Genomic DNA, 19,452 nt, shown 5'->3' on the forward strand with positions numbered 1-19,452 from the left:
CATTTTGAGTGCAACTGCATTTGTCTGGTTCCATTCATCTCCACTCTCAGAACCACAGAGTCACCTGAAATGGCTTCTCTTCGACTACAGTTAACTGGGTGCCCCTGAAACATCCTTGGCTAGCCCTTATTTCTCAACTACAGCTGCTGCATGTCAGCATTATCTGAAAACATGCTGTTAGTTTCCACATATATGTTAGAATTGAGGCCCAGAAACTCTTGCCAGACTCCTATATTCTGCACTCTAAACTTGAGGTCATCCAAACTCTACCCATGTCCTAACTTGAAACTAGTTGCTGTTCATCTCTCATCTCTATCTTTGCTGAGATACAGAGCTCTGGTTAAGTAAATGTTAAAATTCTCATCTTTATTTTCATTTCGCCATGAACTTGCTCCTCCTCATCTCTAATCTCTTCCAAAACTTTTGAGATATCTGTGCCCTTCCAGTTCTGGCCTCCTTGAGCATCTTGATTTTAATCACTCCATGACTGCCAGTCGTGTCTTCAGACCCAAGCTTTGGAATTCTCTCTGTAAACCTCTCTTCTCTCTCTCATAGTTACTGATTTAAGACACTTCTGAAAATGTACCTTTTTGGCCAAGGTTTAGGTCATCTGACCGAACATATCCTTATATGGCTCAATGTCAAATTTTGTTCAATGCTGCTGCTGTGACGCATCTTGGGACCTATTTGCTATATTAAAGATGATATGTGAGTGCAAGTTGTCAGTTTGAGGGAGTTTGCATTATTAATAGTTTAACATGATTTTCTTTTCTCTTCACCCTTCCCCTTTCTGTGCTTCAGGTAGATTATTCTGGCTGTTTTGACCTGCCATTTTGGGGTTCTAGCAATCTCCCTTTTGTGTTACAGCTGAGGTATGACTTTTTCAGCAAGAATTTCCTATTTAACCATATCTTCATTTGTGCAACACATTTAGTTGCCTTGGTTGTCCACCCAGGGCTAGTCACCCAGGTGAGTGATAACCTTAAGAAGGAGAAAGTAAAGTACTTGTCAAAATATGTAAAGCATACTGGACTATGGTAGAGCCTAATTCTGGTTAAGATGGCAGTGAGTGCAAGTGAGCCTTACCTATGCTGTTCAGCAGGATTGTGAAGGGTGTGACCAGCCTGTGCATGGAAGGTAATTCCACTTGCTGGAAAGTTCATGATGATTTATTTCAGACATGGAAATGCCCGAGGATCCACTTGGCCAAAGAAGCTGTAATCCATTTGTGGAGAGTCTTGTGTGAGAGAGCAGTAATCACCATTCTATCAGAACTTCACCTCTTACTGTGCATTTGCTCACAAAGAATTGAGCTAGACTCTGGATTTTATACCACACCCTGGGGTGTTGACCGCCTATTTTGTGAAACATGAGCAGTATCTGCTCTGACACTTGGTTATCTGTTCCACTCAGGTGGTTCAAATACTCTAGTCATTAATTGGAGCTTGTGAGCTGTATTAATTGCTTCTGGGATAGTAGCCTACTGTATTTGCAGCCGGTGAATTTTCAATTTCATCTGCATTACCCATCTTCATTCTGTTTGGAAACTGATGTGCATCAGAACCATTGCCTATTGAGAATAATTCTTTTGAGTTTTCTCAAAATGTACACCTGTCATTTAAAACATAACTGTGTGTGGTCATCTTTGATAAAGTGGGTTTTGTTCACCATCTTCCTGTTTTCAGCAGTGACCTAGATCAACTTTCATCCTGAAATGTGAAAGGCCCAGATGTTTAGAGCCTCTTAAATTATTGACCTGTTTAGAGCAGTGCTTCTGAAACCTTTTGCTGGTGTGACCTCATTTCAATGCCCTCCTGATTTTGCGTGACACAAGACTAAATATTTGCGAGTTGGCGATGGTGTTCAGCTGCCAACCGGGGGAGAAGGAGTGTGAGGTTGAGTATGGTGAGAGGTGTTCAAACCGCAGGTTAGAAGAAACACTTTCACGGGCTTTTTCCCAGCAGGAGCCAGGCCTCGTTTCATTAGGTCATGACCACTATTAGAAAGAAATGTGAGGATTTAAAAGGGCCTCGCAGCTGTTTTGCAGCACTCGGCTTGAGCTCTCCTCCACAGCCAATGTTGTCTCGGGAGCTTGCAACCCTAAAATCTTGTCGAATGCCCAACAGTTGGGAAGCCCTGGTTTTGAGATTTCAGAGGATCCTATTCAGACCCGACAATCCACATTGGATTTTAACATCCAAATTCAGCCTGGCTGAGCCTTTAATCCTGGCCCATGCTGCAGTGTTAGTTTACCATCTGTGGAATTTTAGTTCACAACAATTTTTGCTGCATGCAGAAGAATATATTGCCAAGCTGGTGGTGACAGCATTCAAGTCTGATGCTTCGGTCACTAGTCACAAACTACCAGCTGAATTTCTGGTGGTTTTCCAAGTCTAAATGTTCATGTAAAATCTCAATTCCTCCGATAATAGGCTGAAATGGGTGGATATTAGCAACAAAAGCATTCATTTCCAAGGGACCCTGAACATGCATATAACTGATTGTGTTTCCCAAGAGTTTCCCACTTTCAAAAGTAAGGGACATTCAGCTTATTTCAACCACAGAACTCTTGGTGTTTTACTCTGGAAGACGCTGGGGAAAATAGTCGATCATCAAATATTGTGGCCAGGAGATTGATCAGCTACAGTGGATCTCAGAGGTGCAGACTTGAATGTATGGATCGGGACCAGTTCATTTGATCCATAATGGAGGGTTTACTTGGAATTGACAATTTCTACCAGTTTTAGCAGCAGGCAGCAATAACCTCTTGTTACACTAGCCAACAGAAAAGACTTGAAGATGTTTTCCTTGGTATTCCCTTTTAAAATGGAACTTTGAGTCAGTGGGAAAAGAACAGTCATTCCTTTTTTTGTACACTGTTCTTCACGTCCACCAGCTGTTCAATTCCTTTTCTAGGAACCTATAAATCCACCTTTCCCCACCAGCCTGAGAAAATCGGGCTTCCCAATTGATGCATGCCTGATGAGATAGCCAGCTTAGAAGAAGGGTTCAGATTCAAAACCTGTGCTCATGGAAGATCTAAAAATGTGACCTTTTATTTCTTTGGTGGTTCAGTATTTCTACATGGGTCTTGAGTATGGAGCACCGCAGTTAGTGCAAGAATCTTATGAACCTTTGGGTTCCTGTGTGCTCATGTTATTTTGAAAGAATTTCTTGATTTCACTGTTACATTGTTAGTTTTCTTATTTGCCCCAAATATATATTCCTTCTTCAAAGGACATAGGTTTTAATACAGGTAAGACAACAGATGGTCGAGAATCTAGAATGCCAATGATTTCCTTTGGGAGAAAGATTTTAGGCAACCTAGTATGAAAATGAGCTGAGCTCATTGAGTAGCAGAACCATCTCCTTGTGTTAGTCTCTAGCATCAACTACCAGGTGAACTAGAGATCATTGTATTTTTGCAGTGACTACTAGAGAAAACCTATGAAGGATTTCTTTCAAGGCCATCTGCAAAGCTTTATTTTCTCATGTTTAAAGCCTGTAATAATCAGCACTTAAGTACTGCTTGTTCAACTTGATCTGAAGATGTCATGTTCTCAACCCAAACACCACTGCTACTCTGGTCTTATTCGACTTGAACAAATTACGATTGATGATTACATGTTTCCTCATTTGTTCAATTTTCATCTGCAGTTAAGAGATTAAACTAAACGCTGTATCCTAAATGGGAAAAATCTCAATGGGTGACCGGAGCAGAGAGATCTAACAGTGCAGGAATGCTGATTTCTTCATTGGGATCATAGTGACCTCCCCCTGACTTGATTATTCCTGATGTGAGGTTGATCTCTAGTCTCTTCTATTCTGCGTCACATGTCCTCTAAAGATGTTGGTTTTGAATATATATTTTAAAGATCTCTTGGTTCATCGTGGGTGACTAGCATTAAAGAAATATTTCTAAATGTCATGCCAAACCAATGGGGTTTTACTTTAAAAAAAAAAAAAAAAATTTGTATTCTCCTTTTTCACATTTTCTCCCAAATTTACACCCACCAACAATATACAATAATCAGTAACAAATGTGTCAATCCCCACATCAATAACAACGATCCCATCCTCTCCCCAAACATTAGCTCGCATGTTCACACAAACAAATGACAAAAAGGAATTGGGGATAACCCATAGTCGCCAGTAACACACACACAGCCCCCCTCCCACCCACACGCCCCAACTAATGTTTGATGTTATCCAGTTATGGAAGTGCATAATGAATAATACCCATGAATTGTAGAACCCCTCAATCCTTCCCCTCAGTTCAAACTTAACCTTCTCGAGTCAAGAATTCCATAGGTCCCCCCGCCACTCCAGGGCACAGGGTGGAGAGGTTGCTCTCCAACCTATGGGAATCTGCCTTCGGGCGATCAGCGAGGCGAAGGCTACAACATCTGCCTCTGCACTTGTTTCCAACCCTGGCTGGTCCGACACCCCGAAAATGGCCTCCCGGGGGCCCGGGTCGAGTATTACATGCCCCACTTTAGAAATTACCCTAAAAACCTCTTTCCAGTAATCCTCTAGCTTTGGACAGGACCAAAACATATGAACGTGATTAGCGGACCCCCCACCCACCGCAACGTTCACACACATCTCCTTCAAAGAATCGGCTCATCCTCGTCTTTGTGAGGTGTGCTCTGTATGCCACCTTCAGCTGTATCAGCCCCAACCTCGTGCATAAGGTGGAGGCATTAACTCTCCGGAGCACCTCACACCAGAACCCCTCCATATCCTCTCCCAGCTCTTCCCTCCCACTTTGCTTTGATCCCTTCCAGTGGTGCCTTAACCTCTTCCAAAATACCTCCGTAAACCGCTGACACTGCCCCCATCTCCAGTCCCCCTGTCATCAGCACCTCGTCCAGCAATGTGGAGGCCAGCTCCACCGAGAAGCCCTGTATCTCCTTTCTGGCAAAATCTCGAACCTGCATGTAGCTAAACATTTCCCCCTGCTCCAGCCCATATTTCGCTTCCAGCTCCTTCAATCCTGTAAACCGATCCCTAAGAAACAAATCTTTTAGTGTCTGAATTCCCTTCTCCCATTTCTGAAAATGGGGTTTTACTTTTGGGAAAAGTCTTTTCAACTAACTGATTTGGATTTTTTGAAGGATTCCTCCAAAACAATGATGCTCACTCTCTCTCGCTCTCTCATGTACATCTAATGGGCAGAGAGGAATACCAAAAGTTGCACATCATGCTAAACTAGGGGATAAGGTAAACTGAGAAAGCAAGCAGGACAATGGAATGGGACGATATAAAGCTTAGTGTAGATTTATATTCATTAGAACACTTGTAAATAAGTCAGTGGAGTAAAGGAACTGAAAGACTTTGCAGTGCAGTTTCTTAAATGTGCCATGGCAGGTAGAAAAAGCCTTAACAAGGTGAAAGGGGGCTTTGAACATCTGTTGGCCCATTTACATTGTGTGATCGAGTAATATGGCTCCCGGCCAGTTTGATATTGTATTGTTGGGAATGTTTCTCTTGGTATGTGTGGAGGGAGATTGTGAGATGTGAATTTTATAAAATGAGAATGAAAGCAAAACCTAGTGTGTAACTTCAGGCTATACTTATCCTAAAACTTTTGCAATCTGCTTTGTGGCTGGCTATTTCAGTCATTGGAATAGGTGTTTCCTTTAAAATTGGATGCCTGCAGGCTTCAATTAATTGGATGGGTTGGCATAGAACTCTAGTGCTCTCTCTTCCTATTCAATGTTCTGGATTGCTTCAGATATTTCCTACAATTATAGTTTAATTAAACAGAACTATTTTTTGCAGAAAGGAGTATGATGCGTTCTTTTTAAAAAAAATTTGAATGGGCAGTTTTTAATGGCTGGAGATTTTGGTACACATTCAATATTGCTGTTTGCAATTCTAGCTTCAATGCATTGCACACTTGGCTGCATTTGTGGTAACATGCACTGGGTTATTTTTGAAATCTGTCCTATACGTTTCATGGTGTAACACATTGGGTGCGCTGGCAATGACTTTCAGCTATTCACCAATCTCACTGAGCAGCAGTGTGTGTGTGGTGGAAGGCTAGCTTTTCTTTTTGCTGGCTTTGCTATAACATTCAGATCGTGATTATTTTTGTACAAAAATAGTTGAACTCAAAATGTTGCTGATTAATTTCTGATTCTCAGTGTGTGCAGCGTAGCCTGGCTCCACTCAGCAAACTGTAGCATGGCCATGTTTTATAAAATGTGTCTGTCATAACCAACAGTTTCTTACTAATGGGAGTCGCACTGAATAGATCCTTTCCATTTCCATGATTAATTCTGATTGGCCTGTTTTCCAGTGCATTCAGGCTCAATTCAAAACTTCAATTTAAGTTTTCAAGAATTATGGAACAGAAGTGGCTAGACAATGTTGATGTAGATCAGCGATGATCCAATTGAATGTTGGAACGGGCTTGAGGGGCTAAATGAACTCCCCCTTGTTCATGGTCTTTCAATTGAGGGAAGAAAGCCTGGATCACGAAGATATCCATCCCTTCAGTATTCACTCCTCCTCTGCCGTTTCCTGGAAGAGGCTGCCAGCCACTGAGTTATTTTCATAGAATCATAAAATCCCTACAGTGCAGAAGGAGGCCATTTGGCCCATCGAGTCTGCACTGACCCTCTGAAAGAGCACCCCACCTAGGGCCAATTTATCATGACCAATCCATCTAATCTGCACATCTTTGGACTGTGGGAGGAAATCCACGCAGACACGGGGAGAACGTACAGACACCGCACACAGTCACCCGAGACAGGAATCGAACCCGGATCCCTGGCGCTGTGAGACAGCCATGCTAGCCACTGCGCCACCGTGCTTTCTCTCTTATCATTGTAACAGCAAACCAGTCAGTTTCACAAACCTGAGGAACAGTTTAATCTGCGATGGCCAGTTTCTGTGTAGTTCCCTGGGTTGGACACAGACGGGTAGTACTAAAATTTTGTGAAAAAGCTTTCAGATATAGATTGGAAAAAGTTCATGTGCAATTTACATCGATGCCACAACAGACCCTCCCACAAGTTGCCTTCAGTCACTGCATGATTTTGTTTTTGTCACTAACTGCTTGACCACAATGACTTGATTTAGTAAGTCATACGGATAGCCAAGCAAGCTGTATTCTTCAAAGTTACAGACAAGATCTGGGTCCCGCTTTGATTTTGTAATCCTATGTCTCCAAATGTAACATTAAAGAGTGGAATAAGGAGCTTTTATTGGCCAGCTGCTATAAAGATGCTATGGCTGGGCCATGTACCAGGGTGGTGGTGTAACAGATACTGCAGGATGTCACAAATTACCTTTGAAATCAGATTATAAAATTCACATCTCACAATCTCCCTCAAATACCTACCCAGAGGAACATTCCCAACAATACAATCTAAAACTGGTTGCCAGTTGGAAATAGCTTTTGGATTCAGGTAGTTTTATTACCTATCCTTTCATTACTTTGCAACTAGCCACTGTGAGGCGCTTTGATTTAAACCACTTTCCTCATCTCTTCCCTGAACCAGACTTGGATAGTCACTGGGTAGGAATTACTAATGAAGCTTGTACTGCAATACGGCATGGTACATTTGTGAACAATTACACTGGTAGACGGGGCTTGTTTAGCACAGGGCTAAATCGCTGGCTTTTAAGGCAGGCCAGCAGCACAGTTCAATTCCTGTACCAGCCTTCCCGAACAGGCGCTGGAATGTGACGACTAGGGGCTGTTCACAGTAACTTCATTTGAAGCCTACTTGTGACAAGCCATTTTCATTTCATTTTTTTCATTTCATAACAGTTGTACTGGAGGAAGTTCAATAAACAACATTGATCTCCAGGTGCACTCGCACTTTGTGCTGTGAACTAGCAGTGAAGGGGATTTTTCACTGGTGATTCCCAGCTTTCTGAATCTGGAGTATGAGTCATAGTGAGATGTGGTCACGGGGAGAGCAGAAGTTCACTCGATTCTGGTAAGTGAAATATACAATTTCCATATTCAGTTGTCACATGCTGTAGGGAACTGATCTGATGGCAGATCACAAGGACAATGGCCCTTTTCAGTTTAATCATAGAATTTACAGTGCAGAAGGAGGCCATTCGGCCCATCGAGTGCACCAGCTCTTGGAAAGAGCACCCTACCCAAGCCCACACCTCCACCCGATCCCCATAACCCAGTAACCCCACCCAACACTAAGGGCAATTTTAGGCACTAAGGGCAATTTAGCATGGCCAATCCACCTAACCTGCACATCTTTGGACTGTAGGAGGAAACCGGAGCACCCGGAGGAAACCCACACACACACGGGGAGGATGTGCAGACTCCGCACAGACAGTGACCCAAGCCGGAATCGAACCTGGGAACCTGGAGCTGTGAAGCGATTGTGCTATCCACAATGCTACCGTGCTGCCGAGCATGTTTGGATTAGAGAGTGGCAGGTTTTTGTCTGTATTTCGGGTTGCATTTGGTAGTGTGAATTTAATTGTTTGTGGGGCATGGAAGGAGAGCCCTCTCGGCTGTCCCAGTTTCACAGTGTGGTACATTTGGAGGCTCGCCATTCCTGCCTCCCCCACTGCCCCCTACCCTGGATGCCTGAGTGGGTCCAAGATCAAGGCATCTTCACACAAGGAGCAGACAGGGAAATAAGGGCTGTCAACCAAGGCCATTTTTGAATGGTTCCTAGTTCCATTTGACAGAAGACGGTGCCGATGTTGTCCTTTGAGAAGCAGAGTGATGTTTGTGGTTGATTAATGCAGCATAAAATAGCAAATTAAATAATTCCACATTCTGCATTGATTTGATTTGTGACATACATTCCCCTACACCAGAACGTGGCTGCACATCAAAAATAATTCATTGGCTATGAAACACCGGAGGTTCCGGAGGACATGAAAGGCGCTAGATCGATTAGTTTTTTCTTGCTTTGTACGGAAGTTATACCACGTAACAGGGAACTGTGGGGATTTAAAAAATACTAATAGACTGATAGAAATTATTTGAGTCCAACGTTGAGAGCATCCGTTTAGCCACTGGCTTAAAATAACATGCCTTTTTGTCTCAACACACTAACAACATGCTAATTTTCATCCTCACAGCAAATAGCCTTAAAAACTGTAAACCGTTTGAAATAAAAATGAGAAATGCAAACACTGAAAGGGCTGTCCTCGAGGTTAGAATTCCCTCAAATTAGGTACAAAATTTCACGTGCATCTGGGATGGATCCCATTCCGGGTCACAGAACAATCACTCAAATTCCTAGAAATGCACAACATTAGTGTTGGGCACTCTGCAATCTCATTCAATCAGTAGCATGTGCTACTGAATAGTGCAATGGTCGCAGACAGCTATGTGCTACTGAATAGTGCAATGGTCGCAGACAGCTATGTGCTACTGAATAGTGCAATGGTCGCAGACAGCTATGTGCTACTGAATAGTGCAATGGTCGCAGACAGCTATGTGCTACTGAATAGTGCAATGGTCGCAGACAGCTATGTGCTACTGAATAGTGCAATGGTCGCAGACAGCTATGTGCTACTGAATAGTGCAATGGTGGCAGACAGCTATGTGCTACTGAATAGTGCAATGGTCGCAGACAGCTATGTGCTACTGAATAGTGCAATGGTCGCAGACAGCTATGTGCTACTGAATAGTGCAATGGTCGCAGACAGCTATGTGCTACTGAATAGTGCAATGGTCGCAGACAGCTATGTGCTACTGAATAGTGCAATGGTGGCAGACAGCTATGTGCTACTGAATAGTGCAATGGTCGCAGACAGCTATGTGCTACTGAATAGTGCAATGGTCGCAGACAGCTATGTGCTACTGAATAGTGCAATGGTGGCAGACAGCTATGTGCTACTGAATAGTGCAATGGTCGCAGACAGCTATGAATTCCACACCTGTAGATTTCAGGTCACTTTTTTCAAGCCAAATTTGGTTTAGTGTCCTTTAACCCAAGTCTTAATGATTCAACATATCATGGATTCCTCATGCAGGTGAAGCATATAAGATGCAGCATTCCTGGCAGAAGCCTTGCATTAAATGAAACGTTTGTGTGGCTGCTAGGTATACTACCAAGCTACTCATTAGATGAAGATAGCTACTTCGAAAGTTTCTGGATGAAATTTCAGGCTGTACTATTGCTGTTTATTCCCAAGCTACTGTAATGTTGTTCTGGAGGAACATACTTGCACATTAGAAAATTATTGTAGCAGTATGCCTGGGAGTAGAAAACTTTTGATGCATGGCTTTGCACTTCCAACTCTTATCTCCCCAGAGTGCTTTAAATTTTCCTTTGAAGGAGAGTGAGCTTTAAGCAGCAAATGGAGATCCTGGAACGAGTATTAGCCAACCAGTCAGGTTCAGAGATTCCTCACAACACTGTGACCGTGCTCACCTCCAATCCCTTTGGAGCCTCAAAGTTCATACCTGGGCACAATTATGGGCCCTCAGCAGAGGAGCAGTGTCAAGTCTCCAATCTGCTCTACTTTTCTGTGCTATAACATCTAAGGTCATGTCAGATCACTTTCTTCCTCCACAGCAAATTGATGGTTTTCTGCTGCCTTTGTTGGGAGCCACCTGCTAAACTATGCTAACTTTAAATAAAAGTTTGATTTAATTGTTTCTCTAAAGGGTGTGCCAACTGCATTCAACTGGTGATCCCATGCTAACGTTTTATTCATTTCAACATCACATTTTTTATTACACTTTTAAAATTGACGGGAACCTCACTCAGTGAGATATTTATTACGCACCTGGCTTCTGAGCATGTTTTTGGGATAGCTGGCACATACTTGTACAGTTGTGCTTGATGATCGTGTATTTTCAGATGACAGTGCGCATCCAGTTGGTGAATATGCTGATCTATACATATGCTGATGAGGTTTCAATTAGCAAAAGCTGTGAATGAACTTTGGTGTGACATGTTGTTGCTGTTGTGTTTGGTTTTTATTTATTTGTTCATGGGATGTGGATCTTGCTGACTGGGTCAGCATTTGCAGCCCATCCTGAAGTGTCCCTGAGTAGGTGGTGGTGAGCTCCCTTCTTAAACCACTGCAGGAACACCATAGTGCTATTAGAAGGGAGTTGTGGAATTTTGACCTCGGTGGTGGATGGGGTGCCAATCAAGCGTGCTGCTTTGTCCTGGATGGTGTGTCTGAGGATGAGTGTCTCTGGGACTCTCTGCTTCCAGTGCCCTTTGTAGAAGAGTGTTTGAATATTTTAAGTCAGAGCTAGGTATATTCTTGATCAACAATGAGGTGAAAGGTTCTGGAATGTGGGGCTGAAGTTACAATCGGATCAGCCATGATCTTGTTGAATGGTTCGAGGAGCCGAGTGGCCTATATCGGCTCCTAATTTGTATGTTGTGTCAGCTTCTTGAGTGTTATTGAGCTGCACTCATCCAGGCAAGTGGTGAATATTCCATCACACTGACGTGTAGATGGTAGACAGGCTTGGGGGGGGGGGGGGGGGGGGGGGTCCAGAGAGTTCCTGTCTGCAGGATTGCTGTCTCTTACCTGTTCTTATAGCCACAGTATTTATATCACTGGTTCAATGGTAAGACCCATGTGGATGTTGATAGTGGAGGGGGTTCAGCGATGGTAATGCCATTTAATGTCAAGAGGAGATTGTCATTGCCTTGGTAGTTGTGTGGCGTGAATGTTACTTGCCACTTCTAGTCCAAGTCTGATTATTATCCAGACCGTGCTGCAAATGGACATAGACTGCTTCAGTATCTGAGGAGTTGTGAATGATGATGAGCACTGTGCAATCATTCGTGAGCATCCGCACTTCTGATCTTGTGTTAGAAGGAAAGTCATTGATGAACCAGCTGAAGATGGTTGCTCTTTGGACACTACCCTGAGGGACACCAGCCACACCCCTAAGCAGCGATGCCCTGGGGCTGATATGACTGACCTCCAACAACCAATGCAATCTTCCTTTGTGCCAGGAATGACTCCAACCAGTGGAGAGATCCCCCCCCCCCCCCTTCCATTTCTTTATTAACTTCAGTTTTCATAGGGTCCTTGATGCCACACTCATGTCCAGGGCAGTTGCCCTCACCTCAACTCTTTTGTCCGTGTTTAGACCAAGTGTATAATGAGATCAGCAGTTGAATGACAATGGTGGAACGCACAATGAACATCAGTGAGCAAGTGACGCTTTGATAGCACTGCTGATGCCATCTTCCATCACTCTGCTGATGATCAAGAGTAGACTGATGGGGTGGTGCAGTGGTTAGCACTGCTGCCTCACGGCGCCGAAGTCTCGGGTTCGATCCCGGCTCTGGGTCACCGTCTGTGTGGAGTTTGCACATTCTCCCCATTCTTGCATGGGTTTTGCCCTCACAACCCAAAGATGTGCAGGGTAGGTGGATTGGCCACGATAAATTGCCCTTTAATTGGAAAAATTGAATTGGGTACTCTAAATTTTAAAAAAAAGTAGACTGATGGGGTGGTATTTGACTGGGTTGGATTTATCCTGCTTTTTATGGACAGGACTTTGGGCAATTTTCCACATTGCTGGGTCAATGCCAGTGCTGTAGCTGTACTGGAACAGCTTGGTTAGGGGTGTGGCTGGTTCTGGAGCTATTGCCAGAATGTGGTGAGGATCCATAGCCTTTACAAAATCCAAAGCCTTCAGCCGTTTCTTGATATCACTTGAGTGAATTGAACCTGTGATGCTGGGGACCTTTGGAGGAAACCAAAAAAGATAATTTACTGGACACTTAGAAATAGCCTCTCACATGGGCCTGTACTCCAGAATCAAAGTCCAATAAGGTATTCCTTCACAGAGGTCAGCAGGCTGAAAGCTGATTGTATATCATTCACTTTTACAGTAGAATTTATTTCATATGGTGGGAGAGGCATGTGGAGATGAATCGGTCTTGTAGGTGATGGTGTACATTGGAACGATAGGGCTCGCAATTCAATCTAAGCAGACCTACTTTTCAATGATGCTAATCAGGTGGCAGACTGAATTAGACAGAATAATGTTCCCACGCTAGGGGCCTATGGCACATGACTGTCACTCATCAAATTGCCTTTGACCATGATGTGCACCCCTCATCTGTGTTCCCAAGGTAGGCAACTGTCCAACCCATTAAGATTTTAAAGAAAGGTTCCAGATCCCCGTGTCCTAGCAGACGAGTAGGTTCCGGTTGGCCAGCCTGGGTTCTGAAATGCAGGTGGCCGTTGTATAGTTCTCTTTAGTTCCCTTTCAATGTGGTCTCTGCAGGTGGGGGGGGGGGGGGGGGGGGGGGGAGGATTGCTTCTTCGCTAGTCTGTGAGACACCTCACAATTTTGGCAGAAACCTCCACATGTTAGTAAGGAGGACTTTGCAGAGTCACCAGGACTGGACGGGGAGGTGTCATTTCTGCTGCCTATGGGTGGTGTGTCTGGTTTCATTCCTTTCCACTTCATCATGGCTTGATACAACTGAGTTGCTGTCTGGGCCATTTCAGAGGGCATGAGACAACCACATTGCATCTTCTAATCTTCCAGCCAGTTACTCAGCATTTCAGTTCAATTGTGAATATTGTTACTGAAACAATACAGCTGGACATGTGGGTGAAACTAGAATATGAAAAAGACTGCAAGCGTTTCAGTTCTAGAAGGGAAACTGAAGAAACTGCATGAGATAAACTCTAATATTGATGGACAAAGATAAATTCTATATGAATATAATGGAAATATATGTACACATTACCATAATTCTGTGTGATAAACATTCAATTTATCTTCATCTGGATTAGTGGCCATGATAACATTGTTTGTTACATGGAACCAAATAATATTCCTTCCAACTCACCACGAGCAGTTTGACGCACCAACCGCTAGTTTACAATCGGAGTTTTCGATCCCGTGTGCACACTCTGCAACACCTATCAGCTTCTTTCTATTGCACTTTGATTGGCCCAAAGCCAACAGATGCAAATCAAAAACTGAAGAGGTTGAAAACGAAAGCCAGGAAAACAGTTGGGAAACTGTCCTGAGAAATTAGGACGGTTTGGGGTGGGGGGGTGGTAAAAAACAACCAATCTGGACTGAGGTGTCAGAATAACCCAGCTGGGGAGTGAAACCTTGTTCAATGTACTCATTTTGGTGGCTTCTAGTCTTTTGGTTTCAAATGACTAATCTGCTTCTCTTGCTGTTGTTTTCAAGGTTGGCTGTGTTTATGAAAGGAGCTACTGCATCACTTTGAGGTTTATGAATATCCAGATTCGTGTTCACTCGATTCTGGTAAGTGAAATATACAATTTCCATATTCAGTTGTCACATGCTGTAGGGAACTGATCTGATGGCAGATCACAAGGACAATGGCCCTTTTCAGTTTAATCATAGAATTTACAGTGCAGAAGGAGGCCATTCGGCCCATCGAGTGCACCAGCTCTTGGAAAGAGCACCCTACCCAAGCCCACACCCCCACCCGATCCCCATAACCCAGTAACCCCACCCAACACTAAGGGCAATTTTGATCACTAAGGGGCAATTTAGCATGGCCAATCCACCTAACCTGCACATCTTTGGACTGTGGGAGGAAACCAGAGCACCCGAAGGAAACCCACGCACACACGGGGAGAACGTGCAGACTCCGCAGTCAGTGACCCAAGCCAGGAATCGAACCTGGGACCCTGGAGCTGTGAAGCAATTGTGCAAACCACTATGCTACCGTGCTGCCCAGTTTAGCCGAGGTAAATCATGTTTCCCCTTCTCATAGTCCTGGGCAAGCGCTACCCCATCTCTGCTTCTGGTTTCGAAAGCACTTTACACCATTGTTGAGTCTTGGAAAAAAGAAATGGAAAAAACATACCTTTCTCAGGCTAAACTGCAGCGTTGTTTGGTTCCTGGTTGTTGACCTCCAGAAACTGCCAGCTTCAGATCCCGTGCCAGGGTCATCGTTATTCCAGCTCTGCCCACGTGAGAGGTGGAAATGTAATTGCAGAGCACAAGGCTTGGCTGTTGATTCTGAAGCGAGTTGGCTGAGGAATCAAACAAATTGCTGAGGAGTTGCACTCTGTGTTTCTCTTGCCACACCTGTTCAGTCAACACCAAACACATTGCCAACATTTCCTACTTTGCAGAATATTTGCTGTAGACGGTTAGGTATATAGATCTGTTGGAAAATTGATTATTGTGCTGCATAGTGGAGTGAATGGGATGCGAGGGTGTACCTGTGATTGCCCACACAGTGAACCACTGATTTCAGGCTATTTTCCCTGCTTATTTCACTAAAGAGAATTACAAGCAGTCTTTACCTTTCCCTCGGTGCAATGCAATGCCTGCTATAGGAATGCCTTTTATCGGTAAAGGGGAGGTGAACCACATAAGTCACCCAGTCAATGTAGTGGAATCCGCTGCTCTGCATTGTGCAGTATTGATAGATAAAAGCAGACAAAGGATTAAATGCTACGTTGTAATTTTTAAAAGGAAATTATCAGTAAAGATGGGTTCCATTTAAGGCTCGTGGACACAGTATCTGTAGATTTTAACAGTTACTTTGCAGATTTCCTGCAACTCCTTCAAGAATAAAGCACCTCATCTTTGGAGAAGGAGAGGGGAGGAATATACCAACCACTGAATATGATCACGTGTGTATTTTTGTCAGTCCACCTGTAATAGGTGTTAGAATTATATTTGAGACTCTAAACGTTTAAAAGAGAAATTCAAACGCCCCGTGGTTTACCAAAATAAATTATGCCACAAGGTTTCACATCTTCAAACTAAACTTTAATGTAAATAAAGAGAAACAAAGCAAGCACGACTAACTCAACCATAGATTATAAAGATTTATACTATAAATGCTTCTATTTTCTTGAAGGTTCATTCACTTCTTTAGCAACCGACTCACCAGGTATGCTGCAGCCCTCTGGTATTTACTTTAATTCCCCACAGTATTCCAGCAATTCTCTGAAGTATGACATTGCCTAAGCGATTCTCCAATTTTCTAAAGGTTCATGATTATGAACTCTTCATTGAGACGTGGGCTTCATTGCTTTCGTGCTTCGGGAGTCAAGGTCCGGGTTTCTAATGAATGTCCCCTACAGCTTCTGAATACTTGGTCCCTGAACTGATTTCCAGCTCCTAGCAGATGCTTTCTCTGCCGGTTCCGAGCTGACTGCTTTCAAGCTAGCTACAAACTGCCTTTTGCTGCAAGGCTTTGTGAGGACCACTGCGGATTTCTTCCTCTAGCTCCGTGTCGGGCAAATCTTCCATCTGCTTTTCCTTTCGCAAATTCCGAAGTGAACTTGAGCCTCCACCCGTATTCCATGCAGTGAATGATGAAGTTAGTTTTGGTGTAGACTGTAGCGAGAAGCCAATGAAAATAAATTTTAGTCAGGCCTCCATTCGAAGCAGATAAAATACTAAAGCTGCAGCTGGCTCTATATTCCCAAACTGAAACCACTTGCTTCCACCAGTAACCACATGCAGGTAAATTGAAAAAAAGAATCATCTACCCCAGTGTTTTTAAAACCTTTTTTTTTCCCCGGGACCCACTTTTACCAGCCGGTTGACCGTCACGGCCCATGCCTTCCATTTTCACTTACCTTTAATGCGACAGGTGAGCCGGCTTGGTCCTCACAATCTCACTTGCTTTGTCATTCGATGTTACATTTCTGCTAAGGGCTTCAGCTGATGATTTAAGTTCTCAGCCCACCCTTTGACAAAACAGCAAGAGGCTTAGCCATGCTTAGTTACATAGAACATAGAACAGTACAGCACAGAACAGGCCCTTCGGCCCTCAATGTTGTGCCGAGCAATAATCACCCTACTTAAACCCACGTAACCCGTATACCCGTAACCCAACAATCCCCCCCCATTAACCTTACACTACGGGCAATTTAGCATGGCCAATCCACCTAACCCGCACATCTTTGGACTGTGGGAGGAAACTGGAGCACCCGGAGGAAACCCACGCACACAGGGGGAGGACGTGCAGACTCCACACAGACAGTGACCCAGCCGGGAATCGAACCTGGGACCCTGGAGCTGTGAAGCATTGATGCTAACCACTATGCTACCGTGAGGCCCCTAATGCCTTTGAGTCAAATGCCTTTGAGTTTTGAGGGTGTTAAAACTCCCATTTGCCAGTACTTCCCTGTATATAGCACACATGGGCCTTGCATCCTCATTGCATTGGCACAATTAGCAAAGCCATACCTCAAAAAAAATTTTTTTAACTGCTTTGTTCCCCATTTCAGTTTTTTTGTTGTCTGTTCACAAGAGGCCCTGGAGCTCTGTGCAGAGGTAACATTAGCATTGTTTTGTACCGCCATGGGCTCTCCTGAGCAGTGCCCTCAAGCAGATTCAGTTGTGAGTTCCTGACCAGGAGGTAAACTGCCTGTTTGTGTCTCTGGCCCTCTCTTCCTTATAACAACAGTTCTTCACAGTTCCTTGCCTTGCTAGCTCACAGATATATAATGGAGGAATTTCCCCATCTGTGATTTTGCACCAAAAGCATGGACATACAGGGCATGTGGCGTCAGTTTATGCGCTGGGCACGTGACCTGCTCTCTGCCGCCGCTTCTGGCTGGGAGGCTGTACTATTCCTTTTAGCCACGGTCGTGGCCGTTGGGCGCTTCTCCTGCGATTGGAATCCCTGCGACTGATCGCTCCACGACCCTCCCAATACCCACACTCCTTTGATCTACCCCACCGCAGCCTGTCTCGATCACAGCATGGCATGCTTTGGGATGTTCTGAAATAAAAATGTAAACAAATGATTTTACCTTCAGTACTACCTCTTTGGCTCTGTAATCCATATTGTCTAGGTCTAGCTACAGCTGAAGCAGCCTGTGTCCAAATGCAGCAAGATCTGGACAACATTCAGACTTGGGTTTAAAAGTAGGAAGTAACATTTGTACTATGCAAGTGCCAAGCAGTGACCATTTCCAACGAGAGAGAATCTAATTGACTCCCTTTGACATTCAATGGCATTACCATCGCTGAATCCCCCACTATCTACATCCTAGGGGTTACCAGTGATCAGAAACTGAACTGGACCAGCCATATAAATTCTGTGACTACCAGGGCAGGTCAAAGGCTGTGAACCCTATGGCGAGTAACCCACTACCTGACTCGCCAAAGCCTGTCCACCATCTACAAGGCACAAGTCAGTAGCGTGATGGAAAACTCTCCATTTGCCTGGATGAGCGCAGCTCCCAACAACACGCCAGAAGCTCAACACCATCCAGGACAAAGCAACCCGTATGGTTGATACCCCATCCACGGCCATCGACGCACAGTAGCTGCCATCTGTATAATCTACAAGATGTAACTGCAGAGACTCACCAAGGGCCCTTCCGTAATATCTTCCAAACTTGTGACCGCTATCACCTCAAAAGACAAGGGCAGCAGATGCATGGGGAACCCCACCACCTGGAGGTTCCCCTCAAAGCCACACATCATCCTGACTTGGAAATATATTGGCCGCTCCTTCACTGTCACTGGATCAAAATCCAGGCGGCTCACCCAGCACCTTCTCAATTAGGGATGGGCAATAAATGCTGGCCTAGCTAGTGATGCCCATGTCTTGTGAAAGATTTAAAAAGAATTTGTTTGGTAATGGAGTTGACAACTCTTCTCCAGACTCCCTGGATCCATGTTTGCAAAACTGCTTTCAGCTTCCTTTCATCTGTAAATTATATATATATAATTTCAATGTATTTTGGGGCAGACCTTCTGGCTCTATTATGCTCAGAAAGAAGACCACCTATTGTTTATGGCTTTCATACTGTTACCTTGGACCTTGACGATAAGTGTAAATTACTTTTTAACTATAATTAACTCTTGAGTTGCATTTACATTAGAGTTGTCACCAGTTTCTCAACTAAATGCCCCTATTTTTCCAGTTAAAACTTTTCTGAAAGCTAGAAGTTATATTCTAAAATGTGTAAGTCATTAATGTCATTTTGCAGTACAGCTTGTATGTAATGAAAAGATATGGCAATCGTCTGGTGGTTGTAGTGGGAGAAATAATTGTGTCCGACTCCTTATGATCTCTTGTTAAATGTTGTTTTACCTCTTTGTTTCAGAGTGGTCTACGAAAGGATTCTCTCAATCTCCGCAGAACCTTCTTCCCAAAACCCCTGCATTCAGCACAGCAGCACACCATGGTTTGCATGTACTGAAGATCCAAACCGTTGTGTGCTGTTCTGGGGAGTGCGGGGAAGTCTGGCTGGTCGTGGAACAAAGGGGCTGTCTTCACGCGTTTCTGGGGTTTGTATGGAATCTACTTATAAGCGACTCCTTCCCCCCTCACTGTTGTTAGCCAGCTAAATGCATCTGTGGATTCAGAAAGGTTTCACCAAAGCCAATCCTAGTTATACTGTGCTATTTGTGAATCGGCCCACAAGGTGTGTCATTCTTCAATCATTTCCCTCTCCCTCCCACCCTCCCTCTCCCTGTCTATGTGATATCATTGTTGTTGGGATAGGAGTTCAGTGATTAATAATCCAGAGGCCTGGATC

General features: G+C 44.0%; 1 long non-coding RNA gene across 1 annotated transcript; it reads right to left on the reverse strand.

Moving 5' to 3' along the window:
- Nucleotides 1–15,690: 15,690 nt before the first annotated feature.
- On the reverse strand, nt 15,691–16,759 carry LOC119958369. The gene is made up of 2 exons (XR_005459019.1): nt 16,531–16,759; nt 15,691–16,285 (listed from the first exon to the last, which is right to left on the reverse strand). It is a non-coding gene; the product is annotated as an uncharacterized LOC119958369 (long non-coding RNA).
- Between the last annotated feature and the right edge of the window lie 2,693 nt (nt 16,760–19,452).

Source organism: Scyliorhinus canicula, chromosome 29 (assembly GCF_902713615.1).
Source record: "Scyliorhinus canicula chromosome 29, sScyCan1.1, whole genome shotgun sequence".
NCBI lineage: Eukaryota > Metazoa > Chordata > Chondrichthyes > Carcharhiniformes > Scyliorhinidae > Scyliorhinus > Scyliorhinus canicula.